We start from the raw sequence: 15058 nt of genomic DNA, 5'->3' as shown, positions 1-15058 counted from the left end.
CCTTCACTTCCTATATTCCTCAACATCAAGATTACCAATGGCAATTACCTGTGACAACATTTTAAAGATTCCTCTTTTGGATTCCTATAGTGCCTGTAAAGCCAACATGGACTTTGGAATCAATCAAGAATTCCCCTGGCTTTGGGTGCTTTTAGACCAATACATTTTTTTGTATGTTAATGTTGCCACACAGTTATATTTCAGGGCTACAATATCTGTTATACTTTCTGTTACACTTTGAAACCTAAGTTTTACTGCAACATTTTTTTTATATACTGCTTTGTCAGCTTGTTCTGTAATAAAAAATACTGGACTACAGACATTTTTGTAAAGTTTTTTTCATGCATATAAAACTTTATTTGACACATGAAATGACAGGAGGGTGAGGAAAATGACATATGGCTGATACCATACATAAAAATGTTGTATTAGTCAAGTTTTGGGTGCCCAAATCCAGGTCTTGAGTGTGCTTCCTGCTGGTTTTGGGATCTCCTGGTTAAGGTACAATGCAAATACGTCCCTAAAGGTTTTACAGATCAGCCATGTTTTTTTAGGGTGATGTAGTTCTCAATAGCTGATTCCCACTGCAAAGAAGCTCTTAGACCAGGGGTGGGCAATTATTTTAACTCGTGGGCCATATTTGGTTCTAAAATTCGAGGAGCAGATGTGTGGAGTGAGAATGATATAACATGGAATGTAGATGAAAACATTTGGATTAAAAATTATATTCAAAAACAGATTATTCTCTAGTTTTTAGTTTAAAACGTTTGTTCCCTGTTACATCCCACCCAGGGGGAGGGAGAAAATGGGCAACATAAAGAAATAATGTTAAGCCGGTAAGGGTTGAATGGCTGTCAGTGCAGCCGTTTATTTTAAATGACAGCTGCAAAAGTAAAGAAGGTAACAAACGTAAACGCTCAGGCACGAATGCAATAAATAACCAAAAGAAAAATTTAACTAGATGGACATCACTAAAGTACCAAACATAGTCCAAAAACAAAGATCACAATTAGAGGGGAAAACCAGGCAGTTTCCAACAGGCTCTAACGCCAAGTCCAACAACAGGGGGTCAGCTGATCAAACAGATTCCTCCCAGGAATTCAGCTGCCCACTGGAACATAGGCTGCTCCAGGCTTTTATGCTTCCCGCCCAGCCTGGTGATTGGAGGAGGGAAAAGCTGCAATCATCAATCAGGAAGTGAAGTGAACTGATGTGGTGGAGGCTTCTGCAAAAGACACACATACACACACAACACACATACACACAACACACACATACACACACCAAAAGGCCTGGGGCCGTAACACCCCTCCCCTTAAGTTGCAAGCCCTTAACCCTAAGGGTTTGCAACCAGAACCACCAAACAAAATCAAGTGTGTGTATGTAACATCACCGAACGATGGAAAAACCGGAATCACCCAGACCTGGACAGTGCATCTGCTAACAGGTTCTCTGTACCTTTCTTGTGATGGATTTGAAGGTTGTAGTCCTGCACCAACAAAGCCCAACGCATGAGACGCTGGTTGTGATTATACATACGAGACAGGAAAACAAGTGGGTTATGGTCAGTGCGAACAACAACTGGCAGAGAACTAGATCCAACATACACATCAAAATGCTGAAGTGAGAGCAACAATGCCAAAGTTTCCTGTTTTATGGTGGAATAGTTTTGCTGTTGTTTGTTAAACTTTTTAGAAAAGTAACAGACCGGATGTTCAACGCCATCTGCATTCTCCTGCAGAAGGACTGCGCCAACACCCTTTTGGCTGGCATCAACTTCCAGCACAAAAGGCAGAGAGGGGTCTGGTGCAGCTAGAACAGGTGCATGACACAATAAAGACTTCACACTGTCAAAAGCATGCTGGCATTCGGGGCTCCAAGAAAATCTTACCTTGGGACTCACCAAATTGGTAAGGGGACAGGCGACAGATGAAAAATTTCTGCAAAAGTTCCTGTAGTATCCTACCATACCAAGGAACCTACGCAAGTCACGACGGGTGGTAGGAGTGGGGAAGCTCAAAATTGCTTCAACCTTGGCTTCCAAGGGTCGAACTTTTCCCTGTCCTACTTGTCTCCCCAGGTAAGTAATTGTAGCCTGTCCAAATTCGCATTTGGCTAGGTTTAATGTGAGTGACGCGTTTTCCAAACGGGAGAATACTGTGTGCAGCATCTCAACATGCTCCTCCCAGGTTGAGGAGTAGATGACTACGTCATCCAGATAGGCACTGCAATTTTGAAGGCCAGCAAGGACGATATTCATTAAACGCTGAAAAGTGGCTGGCGCATTACACAATCCAAATGGCATAACTGTATATTGTAGAAATGTGTCAGGAGTAACGAAGGCTGAAATTTCTGAGGCACGCTCTGTCAAAGGGACCTGCCAATATCCTTTTAGAAGATCAAGCTTGGTTACAAAGTTTGCATTGCCAATGTTGTCAATACAGTCATCCATCCTGGGAAGAGGATAGGAATCGAGAACTGTGACTGAATTGACTTTTCTGAAATCTGTGATGAACGGAGGGGTTCCATCAGGTTTCTTTTCAACCAGACATGGGGAGCTCCAGGGACTGACACTGGGCTTTGCAAGGCCATTTGTAACTAAATAGTCAGTTTCCTGTTTCATGAGAGTTCTCTTTTCAGGATTAACCCTGTACGGGTGTTGCTTTATTGGTTTAATTGTTTTCACGGCAATATCATGTTTAAGAACAGTAGTGGAACTTGGTACATCACTGAAAAGGCACGTGTATTGTGAAACACATGCTAAAACGTCACGTTTCTGAGTCTCCTCCAAATGGTTAAGTTTAGCAGGAAGAACTTTGAGTATCTCAGAGTTAGGCAGCCTAGCACAGGAGCGAGGTGAATTAGGAATGCGCAGACCGTCATCCTCCTCAGGTTCTTCATGCTTTTCTGGCTGTACAGTGACTGCTGCAGAAATCTGTGGAGTTGGGGTCACAATGGGCTCTGAAACTTCACGCGAGTGATATGGCTTCAACATATTTATATGGCAAACGCGAGCTTCACGCCGTTTGTCAGAACTGCCCAGGAGGTAATTGTTGTTTTTCAACACTTGTTGTACTTCAAGTGGACCAGTGAACTTGGCAGACAAAGACGAACCCAGAACCGGAAATAAAGCAAGCACCTTGTCACCTGGTTGAAACTCACGCTTCACAGCGAAACGGTCATGTCTTTGTTTCATTCTAAGTTGGGAGCTGACCAAACACTCTTTAGCGAGTTTGTTGGCACAGCGTAACCGATCATTAAACTCACGGACGTAGACACGCACACTTTTCCGTTTGTCCTCTACTGGCGACAAGAGTTTTTCTTTTAGCGCTTGAAGTGGACCTCTGGGAGTGTGGCCAAAAAACTAATTCAGCAGGGCTGAATCCAAGTGACTCTTGAACAGACTCGCGTGCCGCAAACAAAACAAAAGGGACGCCCTCATCCCAATTTTTCTTTAACTCTAAACAATATTTCCGAAGCATAGCTTTCAGAGTTTGATGCCAACGCTCTAGTGCGCCCTGAGATTCCGGATGGTACGCACTAGATGTAATATGATTTATGCCGAGGGTTTGGATAACCTGTTTAAACGAACCGGATTTGAAGTTCGTTCCTTGATCCGTTTGAATTGTTTTAGGTAACCCAAAAGTAGAAAAGAATTTTGTAAGTGCTCTAATGACAGAATGAGCGGTTATTTTCCGCAGCGGTACAGCCTCAGGAAAACGTGTGGCTGCACACATTATGGTGAGCAGAAACTGGTTACCGTTTTGGGTGCGAGGCAATGGGCCAACACAGTCCACAATGACGCGATCAAATGGATTTTCAATTATGGGAATTGGTTGTAACTGCGCAGGCGGGATTTTCTGGTTTGGCTTTCCAGCCATCTGACAGACATGGCAACTTTGACAAAAGCGTACGACATCCTGTTTAACACCTGGCCAGAAAAAATGTTTCAACAGAAGTCGATAGGTTTTCGTCACCCCAAGATGACCTGACAACTGGCTTTCGTGTGCTAATGATAGTATTTGCGCGCGATAATTTAAAGGCACAACGATTTGGTTTACAGTTTGCCAGGGTACAGTTTCAGCAGCAGAAGGAGACCATTTCCTCATAAGAACGTCGTTATCCAGAAAATAACCTGACTTTTCTTTGGCAAGTCGCTCATCACTCACCACCATGGAGAAACATGTGCATAGAGTTGGATCAGCTCTCTGCTCAGCGCACAGGCGGGTGCGTGTAATGGGGAGCGCGGGCTTTGAACGCTCCGAATCAGATCAATTGTCCACAGGAGCTTCCACCTGGACTGGAGGAAGACAACCAAAATTAACCCTGTTCTGAGAGTGTTCATCTCCTGAAAAGGTTGACATAAGAATGCTATCAGAGAGGGCAATGTCTGCATTTTTACGGGACTGTGCTCGCGTCACAGCACAAGCTGGGTACAACTTGCGCTCTGTTTTGTCTAGTGCATTATGATCATGAAAATCTGAAAGGGGTTTTTGTAAGACTTCCAGATGCGGCACGACTTTACCGCCGGCTACATCGTTTCCCAGTAAGATAGCGACCCCCTTCATGGTTAATGCCGGACAAACGGCCATAGGGAAAATGCCAGATATTAAGTCAGACCTCAAATGGACTCTGTGTACGGGCCGAGGAGTGTACGTCATGCCAATTCCACAAAGTATGACATTATAGTCGCAGGAAGAACACGCTGCAAAGTCTAATGTGTTTGCTAAAATTACAGTCTGTGATCCACCTGTATCCCTCAAAATACACACAGGACGTTCATCTGTGCGCTCACCACTCAGTGAGACAAAACCTTCGAATACGAATGGTTCAAAACAGGAGTCGGGAGTTTCCGCGCATTTAACTGACACCGGATTTATTGCACCGACACCTTTTGGTCTAGACTAGAGGGACTTGGTGGGCCACGTTCAATTTTATTTTTCAGAAGAACACAGTCAGCGATCACATGTCCAAGTTTGTGGCAGTAGTAACACTCACGCGTTTCTCTGTTCGAATGTGTTTTGTTTCGAGCTGGCTGAGTTACAGCTGTAGCTCTCGGGTGGTCCACTAATGTTGGGAAGGTTGTTTTGTGTGTCAGCACATACTCATCAGCCAGCACGGCCACTGATGTAATAGACGTTACCTTCTGCTCATTTAAATAAACCACAACACGATCAGGTAGACTTCTTTTAAACTCCTCCAACAGAATAAGGTCACGGAGAGAAGCGAAATCATCCACTTTGGATGCCGTGCACCAGCGATCGAAAAGAATGCATTTTTCCCGAGCAAACTCCACATGAGTTTGTGACAAAGACTTTTTCTGCTGTCGGAATTTCTGGCGGTAAGCTTCAGGCACTAGCTCATAGGCCTGTAAAACAGCTGTTTTAACCTTATCATAGTTTAGACTGTCTTCAAGAGGGAGCGACGCTACGACCTCCTGAGCTTTTCCACACATTTTACAGTGGAGCAATAATGGCCAAACATCACGGGGCCAATTTAACGTGCCAGCAATGCGCTCAAAGGACGCAAAATACGACTCCACTTCACTCTCCCGAAAAGCGGGCACAAGTGGAATAAATTTACTTACGTCAAGCAGCGTGGTGGAAGATCCAATGAGGGGAGGGTTTGCGCCGTCAACTGAGGATGCCGGAAACTGAGCCTTCGCCTCCAGCTCCAGCTGACGGATCCTGACAGCTGTCTCAGCCTCAATTTCCAAACGCTTAATCTCCAGCTGCATCTGACGGGCTTGTGCCCTTTCCTGCGCCTCAAGTTGCAGACGGGCAAGCCGGACTTTCAGTCGCGCATCATCCCGCGACCCACCGCTGCCTGGAGAGAGCGGATCGTAGCGTGGGAGGCTGAAGGGCGGTTTTACCCGCTCGAGCCTCTCATCGCTCTCTAGCACGGGAGATGTCTCCGCGTGCACGCGGTCACCCATGTGCGGGGCACCGCTGTCACGCTCGCGGCCACCTCTCCCCGAGGCGCCGTCCGCGGACAACACAGGCACCTCAGTGACAGTCAGACGAACCACGCCCATTCTCCTCAGATCACCCACCAAGTGATCCTTAAGAGCCTGCTTGTTTATAGGTTTCGAAAATGAATCGCCAAAATAACTCGCAATTTGCTCCAAATCGCACCTGCGGCACGTATCTAACAACGATAAGGATGGGTGAGCAATGAAATGCTCAAGACTAAAGCCAGTCGCCATGGTTTTTCCCCCTTTACAGGTATGTGTACGTGGCACAAACAAAACCGCAACAAGGACACGTAAGCACCCTGCGCAGCCGCCAAATATGCAAACTGCAAAACAAACAGCCACGTATACCCTATAAGAATAATCCCGGACGAGCCCCCACTTATGCTACATCCCACCCAGGGGGAGGGAGAAAATGGGCAACATAAAGAAATAATGTTAAGCCGGTAAGGGTTGAATGGCTGTCAGTGCAGCCGTTTATTTTAAATGACAGCTGCAAAAGTAAAGAAGGTAACAAACGTAAACGCTCAGGCACTAATGCAATAAATAACCAAAAGAAAAATTTAACTAGATGGACATCACTAAAGTACCAAACATAGTCCAAAAACACAGTTCACAATTAGAGGGGAAAACCAGGCAGTTTCCAACAGGCTCTAACGCCAAGTCCAACAACAGGGGGTCAGCTGATCAAACAGATTCCTCCCAGGAATTCAGCTGCCCACTGGAACATAGGCTGCTCCAGGCTTTTATGCTTCCCGCCCAGCCTGGTGATTGGAGGAGGGAAAAGCTGCAATCATCAATCAGGAAGTGAAGTGAACTGATGTGGTGGAGGCTTCTGCAAAAGACACACATACACACACAACACACATACACACAACACACACATACACACACCAAAAGGCCTGGGGCCGTAACATTCCCATTTTAGATCTCTTTTTTTATTGTGAAGCCCTTTGGTACCTTCAAGGAGTTGTAAAGTGCTATATGAATAAAGTTTTATTCATACATGATCCTTTTAATAAAATAAATAACATTATTTATGAAATAAAACAATGACCAAATAACACTGATTTTCACAGACAAAAATTCAGGAAACATATACAGATAAAAAAAAAAAAATAGTTGATCCCCTCTCGTCACAATCCTAATTTCACTTCTATGTCTTCTGCTGCAGCTACGCATATATCTGCATTACCTTTTGACCAGTACAGAGTTCCCACATTTTTTGCAGGAGTTACGTTCTAAAAATATCCCGTGATCGGTAAAATCCACGGAGTCTGATGTCAGTGAAACTCCTCACTGCCCACTTTCTACAATTTTCTCAGACAGACATGAACATTTTCATACTTTTCTCTCTTGTTTAAATTCTCAACCTTCATAGAAATTAGGTCAAGGATCTTAGAATGAAAACAAAGATCTGATCGATCAAAGATTTTTGTAGATCTGAGCTCCATGTTTCTGTACTAGAGACACGGCAAGGAGGAGATTGATTGACAGGGTCTCCAGGACACAGAACAGGGTGCGCTGTTTAAAAAAAGCAGCATAATCTCTCTAAAAGAACGAGCTACACCGGGAAAGATGAACTGCAACGTAGAAAGGGCAGACTGTCTACTGTTCTATTTGAGAGAGATTTTAGAGGGTTTCAGGTTGGAGCACTGACTGCAGAAGGGGGGAATAAAATGTCACGTCTTGATCGTGTGGCCATATTAAAAAAAAAATAAATAAATAAACATGGGTCTCTGATGATATTGTTCAGTGGGCCGGACCAAACATGGAGGCGGGCCGAATCCAGGCTGTAGTTTGCCCACCCCTGTCCAAGACCAATCTGATGTTTTAGTTCTCCAAAGAGGGTTTCATGCTCATCTCCACCAGGAGTTGCTGGCACTGGCAAGATGCTGGTGATGTGGTTCAAGATTTGTTCAGATGCCGGTAAACCCCAATTGGTCCCATCAAATCTACGAGAAAGTACAGAAAACATTCATACGGAGCAACACATCAAAGAAGTTTATCCTTGTTAATTTTTTTAGTTTCATTGTCATTCTAATTAATTCTTTCCGCAGAGTAGCAAGTGGAGTGTAGTTCAGTCTTCTGGTCAGGCCTGCATCATTTTATCTTTGTACTAGATTGCAAAGACTGACTGATATGTTGTGTTTTGTTTTCAGTAAGTCAACTATTATTTTGTAACTATGGCCCTCCGTGAAATATTTTTGGATAAGTCCATCAAGTGAATTAGCTTCATGATCTGAGGGTTTAAAAGGAGGACACTACTTTAGAGGCTAACTGATGAACTGCATACTATTTTTTTTTTTACAATTTATTACAGAGGTGAATGAATAGGATTGTTTACATTATCGTATGTGTGTGACATGATATTGATTTGAGTTCTTGGGGAATCTAACTATTCAATGTAAAATTAATGAATTGAAAACGTCTTTATATTTAAGTTAAAGCTTACTTTCAAGGAAGTATTATAATAGTCTGAAAGGAAATAAATTACTGGAGTAAGAGATTTTTTTCACAGATATGAGTCTGGGGCAGCTCCAGGATTTATTTTTTACTGCAAAAGCTTAGAGGTTCCTAAATGACTGTAATGAGTAGCTATTTCATTATTCTTTTAATTACAATTCAAAGAAGGAAATTTACAGGGATGCATATTCATACGAGTCATATGATTAACAGTAAAAACAAAAAAATAAGTACCTTCATCATTGGAAACTTTACCTGACATTTCTACAGCATGAGCTACAGTATACCAGGATGCATGGAAGGTTCACCCCACAGAATGGACAAAACATGACCTGGTAAATGACAAAGCAAAGAGCAAAGTTTAAAATTCACTCAGGTACTTTCCTAAAAGTCCCTCTGTTTAAATACATATCTAATAAAATGCACACTATAGTAACCCAACCTTTTTATTAAACACAGTAATATTTGGCATAATCAAAAAAAAAGAAAGACAATTGCATCAACATGATTATTTGTCTAGCTAAATTAAACATAAATACAACATATATGACAAATACAAATATTTGAAGAAAGCCCCTCCCATAAAAAATATTAACAGATTAAAACTATACCAAGAACACTAGAGTGGTTGACCATTGTGACACCTCTAAATCTAATTTACCCCGCGAATCGCATTCGGCGAGTCAGCCGAAGCTAACAATAACTGGAATAAAACCTGGGGCTTCCTCTGGCCAAACCAACTAACATCAAAATTACACATAGTAACATTTAACACCAATATTTTCACTTATACTTCACTTTCTCGTTCAATTTCTGATTCATACTCCTGTATTACTCCTCCTTTTTCCAGCGGTGTGTGTGGCAAAAGCCAATCCACTTCTGGTGTACATTCGGCAACTCAACTGACCCCCGATCTGTTGTGGCGTCATTTCCGTGGTGATGTCACTTCCGCTAAGGCTTTCCTTTTATTTGCAGCCGTTTTCCTAGAAGCATCACTTTTTTTAAGTTTGCAGTTCATTTCTTTTTTGTATCGCTTTCTTTTCTTTTTTGCTGTGATGGTGGTTATTATTTGCAATGTTTATTTTTTATTTGCATTTCATTTTCTTTTTGTTTGCAGTTGCTTTTTTTTTGGCTTCTCTTTTTTTTTTTTTTTGCTGCAATGGCGGTTCTCGGCCACCGTACAAAAAGATAAAAAATAAAAGACAAAAAAACACAGAACGACACACAGATGGACAAATAGACAGACATAAAAAAGAACAAAAAAAATAAAAAAGCCTCGATTAGGCGCAAATCAGTGTCCTGCTTGTGCCTGTACCAAGCCCACTAAATGCAGAGGGTAGTGTCAGGAAGAGCATGTAAAACTTATAAGCCATATACTGTATATATATGGATAGATTAACTGATGTTTTCCAAAGCTTTTTTTCTTTTCTTCTGAGTTTAGATCACCTAGAAAAGAGTTGGTCCCCTTTAGCCTTGTAGTTGGTTTAAAACTAACCCAACTTTGCTTATTTATAGCTATGGACTTGCTAGTGTGAGCTACTAAAAGAGTTGCTGTATTGCCACCTTTGTCCTACAGACTATTACGTATAAATGTTACTTTTTAGAAACACACACATTAATGCAGCAAGACGCATTAAAATTCCAGATGTTACTCAGCTGTCTATATATTGTCTCGCCATCCGTGCACTAGCAACCTCTTTGTTGACAGAACAACAAGCATAATTAGATTAAAGTCTTCAAGACTTAGCTTTCACAACACTGGCTCTCTGATTACCATAACAATTTGCATACATTTTTCCTCCATTACATAACGGACTAATGAAGCTGTTGTGAGCAAGCCGCTGAAAAGGCCGAGAAGTGATTAGCTGAACCAAGAAGCGATTAGTGAAATTGATTACGGTTATCAATTAATGGAATTCAGGAAGCATCATGAAATTGGGGCATTTGCGTAACAAAATTATAGGTTTGTGTGGCAGGTGGGCATTGTACTAAAAATAATGGGGTAGGGGAAATCATAAATAATGTGCAGAACTTTTTTAACATCTCAAAGCTATTTAATGTATTTATTGTAAGATGAAATGGCCTTTAAAAAAAGTGAATGCTGTTATGTAACCATTTCATGCTCTGCAAACTTTTATTGTTCTTAATTATTGGTGACAAGAGCATGAATATATTTTCATTAAGTAGATTTTTTTCTCTCTCTTGTTTTTCTAAATAAGTTGTTCACCAAGAATAATTGTTTTTAAATGGTTTCTGAAATGAATGTCACGACTTATCATTTTGTACAATATTAGAAACATATTGGGAGCAGTTGTGAGATTAATATACCAGAGACATCTGTTGGTGTTGCTGACCACTCAGACAATATTACCATATCACCGATGTGTTAAAGAGATAATCACTCATGTATGTAATTTACTGGGTAGAAAATTGAAGCTTACTTAACGAATGAACATTAATCAATTTCAAATTAAACATGTAATTCTAAACAAGCAAAATAGCAATCATCATACATCATTCAATCAAATAAACAAAGTCTTATGGACTTCACATAATACTGCACACTGTTGCATGTCTTTGCTGTGATGTTTATTTATAAGCTCTACATTGATGTAGAGTTCCTTTCATAGGGCCATGTTTAAATAATGTTGGATGAGGGTACCATGGCCCTGAAGTGCAAATCACACAAATTTATCACTTAATGCAAAAGCATATTAAAGCTCACAATCACAAGAAAAAAGCAAAACTGTCATGGTTTTGAGTTTGCTGTCTTGTTTTTCGTCTTTTCTGTTTCCTGTTTTATTTTGTAAGGTCCTGTCTTGTCTTGTTTCTTGAGATTTACTTCCTTTGGTCCCCATCAGCCCTGATCGTGTCCACCTGTGTCTTGTCTACCCTGTCTGTATTTAAGTCTCGTCTCTGCCTTCCTCCTGTGCTGGTCCATTAACTCAGTCTTGGTGTTCATGTCTTGCTGTCAAGTCCCTTGTTCCTCGCCACGCCACAGTGAGTTTTCGTTTGGTTTTTGTCATCCTGCTCCGCAGCGCTTTTTGTTTGTTCTTTTTGTGTATTAAAACCCACTAGCCCTGATCCTCATGCCTAAGGCCTCTGCGTCTGGGTCCAACCGGCTCTCGAGCCACCCTCCACCATGACAAAAACAAATGATGAAAAAGCAACATTTTAGATTTGCATTTTAAAAATCAAATCAAAATTTCAGAAACCAGAACACAATTCCAAAAGAATTAAACAAAATAAAAATGTATCCAAAAACAAAAGTAGTTTCTAGAGATCAAAACTAAATATTAAAAATGAAACACAAGATACCATAGAAGTTAGGTACTATGAGACGTGAGACGTTGACACAACAGACCGGTTTTATAAATGTAGGCGAATGATTATTGTAGCAATACTACGATGAAGGAAGAACAGAGGTGTGACAAGAGGAACCCTGAGCTTTTATTTTGACACGCATAACACTGTACATGGCACAGGTGTCATCATCCTCTCCCCTTCCCACACTCATGGTGCAAAAAAGCAGTACTGTCTTTTAAATGTACCTTTCTTTTTTTTAGGGTGGAAGGCTCCTCTTCTGTCTCCTGGCTGGGCGTTTTCCCCTTGGCAAAGAAACTTTCCAAAGATGTTTGTCTTTTACTCATTTTGCTAGTTCCTGGGTTTTATTTTAGCAGTAACCTATCACGTGACCGAGACGAGCGAATTTGCCTGCCCCAACATAGACAGATGTAACAGAGAATCAGGCAATTTTTCAAAATAAAAAATCTTTCAGATTCCAAAATAAATAAAACGGAAGTAATGTAAGTTATATATTCTTTCTGTGCGGCCCGGTACCAAATGACCCACGGACCGGTACCAGGGGAACATGGTCGGAGTTCTCTGCTCTGCAACCTTATCTACTGGAGCCAGCTTCAGTCCAATGGAGATCGCCAACTTGATGATTTTGTTGAGCTGGCAGATGTTCTTCTTGCTGGCGCCACACCAGCACACAACAGCATAGAGGAGAGCACTCACCACCACCGACTTATAAAACACGTACTGCCGATTTGTGCAACTGATAAATGAGAGAAAACTATGGAGAAACTACAGCCTGGACTGGCTATTCTTGTAAAGCTGATCTGTGTCTGTAGTCCAGTCCAGCTTGTGGTCCAACACAACCCCAGGTACTTGTAGGTCTGTACCATCTCCACGCTATGTGCTTAGGTGTTTGGGCTTTCCTTCTGAACTCCAGAACCATCTCCTTGGTCTTCTGGACATTCAGCTGCAGCTGGTTCTCCCTACACCAGGCCACAAAGTCGTCCACCAGCCACCTGTACTCTCTCTCCTCTTCCCCTTTTGATGTAGGCCACAATAGCTGTATCATCCGAGAAAATCTGCATGTGGCAGGTTGTGATGTTACAGTGGAAGTCAGACAACTCCAGCATGAAGCAAACAGTACACGACACTATTCCCTGTGGTGTCCCTACACTGCAGCTGAGGATACTGGAGACATACCCCCCGTATGCAGGCATATTGCTGCCTGTTGGTTAGATAGTCCATGACCCAGGACATCAAGAGCAGTTCTGCTGCATAGGTGATAGCGGGGAATCAAGAGAGACAAGATTAAAGTCTCCTGATATGACCACAAGTGCCTATGGGTGGGGTGTTTGTAGCTTCATAACTGTATTAACAACTCTTGTTATCGCTTTCTCTGCATGCGCTCTGGGAGGGATGTAAACACAGACAGCCAGGGCGTGCGTAAACTCCCGATGTAAGTAATATGGCTGAATGCTAACATCTAAAAGGTCACAGTCTCTTTTGCATGCAGTGTCGAGGGTTGCATCACTTATTGTTGATATACAATATGAAGCAGTCTCCTTTACTTTTTCCACACCACAGTGTCTCTGTCAGCGTGCACCAAAGAGAAGCCGGGTAGTTCCACATTGTTGTTGGGTATGTTAGCTGTTAGCCATTTCGGAAGCTTTTCGGTGCAGAGCGCCTCTGGAAGTCACTTTTCCAAGAACAGGCACGGGTCTTGTCCTTCAGCTCCTTCTGGCAAGTTGACAAGTTTCAAATTGTTCCGCCTTGATCTTGACTCCAAATCTATGACTTTGTCCTCCAAAGCTTTTCCTTTCCAGTGCGCTCACCTTGGCCTGTAAAATGCTGATGTCATCTTCCGTGTTGGAAATGCGCACCTCCATTTGTGTCACTCGTTCAGCGCAATCATTCAGTTCCCTTTTTATGTCTTCGACTGCCATTAAAGTAGTAGGTTGAAGGCGTGGAGAATGGGTCCGAGGAGGAACTATGATGAGGTTGATGTTGTCTATGGCTCGTGGCGTCACTGGAGGATGAGTCCGTGGTTCGTGGCTCGACTGGAGTTAAGGCAGAGGCTTGTGGCGTGACCGTATGGAATAGCAGATGTTGGATCCAGAGATGAAGACTGGTCGGGCGACCACTCGTGGTAATAGGTTCCTGGGAACAAGGTAAAGAGAACGAGATTTTAGACAATGGCTTGGTAACGAGAGCTATGAACGTGACGACCATACTATGCACCATCCGGGGCAATGACTGGAGATGAATACTGGAACTGGATCTCCTTTTGAAGGCAGGCAGGTGATGAGGTGAGTGGTCGCAGCTGTGTCGAATCAGGAGGCAAGCAGAGAGGGGAGGGGGAGGAGAACTGACAGAGGCACCATGACATATTCCTTCCTTCCACTTGTAGTTTAATTTTGGATAGCAGCAAATAAAGTTTTCTTTTCAAAGAAGTATAGCTGACGCATGCACTTAACTGTTTCAGTCTTGGTATCATTATAAAAGACCTTTTATTTTTTATTACTTAATTTTACTATTTCTCCCCAACTGACAGATTAGATTGATGCCAGTTTGTGACTCATTTAGCCTTGGATGGACTTAAAATATGTGCGGGCAATGCAGCAATGTGCATCTTGGCTGTCATATTAAGTGTTGCCAAAATGAATGTGCATCTGTTTTTGACCTAGTCGCATGTAAGTATGTGTAAATAACATGTCTTCCTTTTATCTTTCGTATGTGTAACTCTTGTTCCGATCTCCATTGAACAGCACCCATTCTAATAACCACAGTTTGAATTCAACTATGAAATGAAAAGGAGCAGAGAGCAGAACAGGGCTTCGACACTGCTGCTTCATGTGACGTCATTTCCGGGTGAGCCTTTTCCAGTGCTAGTCGTGTTTGACTGCTCTTCTCTTGTTTGGTGTTGCTTACTCTAAGGGTTATCTGGTTTAATATTCACATCTAGCACCTTTTCGTAGCGAATACACTACTGTTAAACCGCTTGCTGTTCACTGTTCTCATTTTGCTAAATAAACCACTTCTCTTTGCCTAAACATCGCTAGCCTTTGCTTAGAACCTAGCATGGCCACCATTCCTTCCATCTTTCCCCCTCTCTCCTGCTCCATGTGGTGCCCCCTGGTGGTTCATCACCGCGGTGATAAAAAAAAATCGGACACGTCACAGCTCTCTACCCGCGAGAGCATAAAAGTTTTTAATTTCTTAAAATAAAAATTGGTGTGTATTTATTCATATCTAGGGGGAATTGGACTTGAAATATCGGATTGGGCAACTAAACATTAGGACTTAAACACTGTCCATATAACC

The 15058-nt window shown here is 42.3% G+C and overlaps 2 long non-coding RNA genes across 2 annotated transcripts in view; both read right to left on the bottom strand.

Annotated features, from left to right (window-relative positions):
• LOC144996538 (uncharacterized) overlaps nucleotides 1-15058 on the bottom strand; it is a 313044-nt gene that overhangs the window by 145869 nt on the left and 152117 nt on the right. The window lies entirely within an intron of this gene.
• On the bottom strand, nucleotides 838-1529 carry LOC144996529 (uncharacterized). The gene is made up of 2 exons (XR_013659448.1): nucleotides 1459-1529; nucleotides 838-1154 (listed from the first exon to the last, which is right to left on the bottom strand). It is a non-coding gene; the product is annotated as an uncharacterized LOC144996529 (long non-coding RNA).

The sequence above is a fragment of the Oryzias latipes genome, chromosome 12 (assembly GCF_053564925.1).
Source record: "Oryzias latipes strain Hd-rR chromosome 12, Olatipes_Hd-rR_3.1".
NCBI lineage: Eukaryota > Metazoa > Chordata > Actinopteri > Beloniformes > Adrianichthyidae > Oryzias > Oryzias latipes.
The sequence above is the reverse complement of the archived record's forward strand: the minus strand, read 5'-3'. Positions and strand labels throughout refer to the sequence as shown.